The sequence below is a fragment of the Grus americana genome, unplaced genomic scaffold, assembly GCF_028858705.1.
Source record: "Grus americana isolate bGruAme1 unplaced genomic scaffold, bGruAme1.mat scaffold_672, whole genome shotgun sequence".
In the NCBI taxonomy this organism is placed as follows: domain Eukaryota; kingdom Metazoa; phylum Chordata; class Aves; order Gruiformes; family Gruidae; genus Grus; species Grus americana.
Genome location: NW_026561892.1, coordinates 15,863 through 18,886, shown reverse-complemented (window position 1 = coordinate 18,886; position 3,024 = coordinate 15,863). Strand labels below are relative to the sequence as shown.

General features: G+C 68.4%; 1 long non-coding RNA gene across 1 annotated transcript; it reads left to right on the top strand.

The window, feature by feature from the left end:
* Nucleotides 1-1,104: 1,104 nt before the first annotated feature.
* On the top strand, nt 1,105-2,458 carry LOC129200913 (uncharacterized). The gene is made up of 3 exons (XR_008575164.1): nt 1,105-1,161; nt 1,671-1,717; nt 2,371-2,458. It is a non-coding gene; the product is annotated as an uncharacterized LOC129200913 (long non-coding RNA).
* Nucleotides 2,459-3,024: the final 566 nt, after the last annotated feature.

The window sequence follows — 3,024 nt, the reverse complement described above, 5'->3', positions numbered from 1 at the left end:
CAGGTCCCCCCATATAGCCCTGCCCTATAGCTCAGCCCCCTATAGCCCCCCCAGCCCTATAGCTCAGCCCCCCCATATAGCCCTGCCCTATAGCTCAGCCCCCCCCAGCCCTATAGCTCAGCCCCCCTATAGCCCCCCCAAGCCCTATAGCTCAGTCCCCCTATGGCCTGACCCTATAGCTCAGCCCCCCTATAGCCCCCCCCAGCCCTATAGCTCAGCCTCCCCTGTAGCTTCCCTATAGCCTGGCCCTATAGCCCAGCCCCCCTGGGGTCCGATGGGGTTTGGGGGTACGGGGGGACCCCATGGGGATCCCTGGGGGGCACGGGGGTGTCCCGGGGGGTGTTCCAGGCCTCCCGGGAACTGGGTTCGGGGGGTCCTGGGGGGTCCCGAGGTCTGAGTGGGGGTCTGGAGGGGGGTGAGGGCAGTCGGGGGGAGATTCGGGGGGTCCTGGGGTGCCCCCCCCCCCTCCCGGCAGGTGGATCTGAACCTGCACGTGCAGATGGGGCGGGGGGGGGGGGATCCCGGGGGGGCGGCAGGACGGGTCCTGGACGTGCCAGGGGTCCTGGGCATCGTCCTCAAACTCCTCGTCATCGTCTTCGTCTACACCACCGTCTAGGGGACCCCCCCCCGCCGTGGGACCCCCCCCCGGGACCCCCCCCAGAACCCCTCGGAACCCCCCCAAGACCGGCCTCAAGGGCTCCCACGGGGACGCTCCCACGGGGACCCCCCCCCCCGCGGACCCTTCGGTACCCCCGGGACCCCCCAGCACCGACCACAGCCCTAAACACCCCCACGGGGGAAACCCCCCCAAAATACCGGACACCCCCACACTCACGCGACCCGGTGCCGCTCCGGGACCACCTGCGCGGGTGGGGGGGGGTCTGGGGGGGTGTCCCGCCCCCCGGCCCCGCTCATTGGCTGCGGGGATGGGGGGCGGTCCCGGGGGAGCACCGGGACCCTCCGGAGAGCAACGGGACCCGCCGTCAGCCCCGGGCTCTGCCGTGAGACCCCCCCCCCCCCGCAAAATCCCCATAACGGGACCCCCCCCCCTCCTCCATACCGGGGGGACCCCCCCCGCCCCCCCAATACCGGGACACCCCCCCCCCCGGCCGCCCTTTGCATCTTGGGGACCCTCCTGGCTCTGGGGGCGACAGAGACCGGGTGAGTCCGGGGCAACACCCCCCCCCAACCCCCCCCCCAAAAAAAAACCCCAAAAACCTCGAGTGGACCCACGCGTGTGTCCGTGTGTGTCCCCCTCCGATTCTTTAGGGGACCCAGGGGACACCCCCCCCCCAAAAAAAACTCGAGTGGACCCAGGCATCCGGGACAACCCCCCCCCCAAATTTTTTCGGGGACCCAGGCTTCCTGCCCCCCCCCCCCAAGGGGGGGGTGTGGGTTGGACCCCCACTCGTGTCCGCCCGCCCCCACCGGGGGCCCCCGGTCCCTGATGGCTTTTCCAGGCGGGTGGGGGAGGGGCTGGGGGGGATCCTGGCAGCCGCTGCTGGAAAAAGGGGGGGGGGGCGGGCTGGCCCCCCCATCCTGCCTCAGTTTCCCCTCTCGCAGCTGCAGCCCGGGGGGCTTTGGGGGGGGGTCCCCGGTATCTGGCGGTGCCTCGGTTTTGGGGGGGTTATGGGACCCCCCCAAATGTAACACGCACCCCCCCCCCCCAGCTCCAGCTGTTGGAATTTGGGGCCCCTCGCCCGGCGGTGCCGGAAAGGTATTGGGGGGCTATAGGTTTATGGGGGGCTGGGGGAGCTCGGGTGGGAATTGGGGGGCTGAAGGGGATGGGGGGGGTCTGTGGAGAGGATCCCCTATGGGGTGTGGGGGTTCTCCGTGGGGTGCCCTATAGGGTATATGGGGTCTCCTCTGGGATATGGGGGGGTCCCCTATGGAATGTGGGGGGTATGGGCTCCCCTCTTGGGTTTGGGGGTTCCCCTATGGGATACTGGGGGGTCCCCTATGGAATGTAGGGGGTATGGGCTCCCCTATGGGGTTTGGGGGTTCCCCTGTGGGATATGGGGATTGTCTGTGGGGTACAGGGGTTCTCCTATGGGTTAGGGGGTTCCCTAGTGAATATGGGGGGTCCCTATGGGGTATAGGGGTCCCCTATGGAATCTAGAGGTATGGGATATAGGTTCCCCTATGGGGTTTGGGGGTTCCCCTAGGGGATATGGGGTCCCCTATGGGGTGTGAGAGGTCCCTATAGGGTTTGGGGGTACTCTATGGGGTTCCTTATGAGTATAGGGGTTCCCCTATGGGGTTTGGGGATCCCCTATGGGATATAGGGGACTTTCCTAGGGTATGGGGGGGGGTATAGAACATGGGGGGCTGGACCCCCTCCCGTGGCTGTTTTTGGGGTCCCCCCCCCAGCCGCCTGCCCCCCACCTTGCCGGAGCGGGGGGCCATGCCGGACCCCCCCTGCCTTCCTCACCCCCTGTTGCCAGCGAGCTGCCCCCCCCCCCCGCCGGGACCCCCCCGCTTCACTCCGGTGGCACCCACTGACATAAGTGGGGGGGAGCCCCCCCAAAACATAGGGGGGATTTGGGGGGGCAATGAGGGGGGTTTTGGGGGGGTTCCCTTCATTCCCTTCTCCCCCCCCTCCCAATAGGTTGTCGGAGCTGCGGTGGGTCCTGAGACGCCGGGTGCCCCCCCCCACTGCCACGCTCCCCCCGAAGACCCAGCACCCCAAAAACCCCAAGGACCGGGGGGGCCCCCCCCCTGCCGCCGCCATCACTCCGGTAATGACGGACCCAAAACGCGTGCCTGGCCTCAAACCTCCCTTGGTGGCCCTCGCACAGCCCCACTCGCACTGGGGCTGCGGGCTCGCCGAGACGAGCAAGGCCTCGACATAGCACCTTACGTCACTCTACCCTCGGCCAAAATCAGCCCTCACCCTCAAAACTGCAAACGTCGAGCCCCTGCTCCCAGGCCAAAGGTGCCAGCCCCAAAACGCGTGCCTGGCCTCGAACCTCCCTTGCTGGCCCTCGCACAGCCCCACTCGCACCGGGGCTGCGGGCTCGCCCA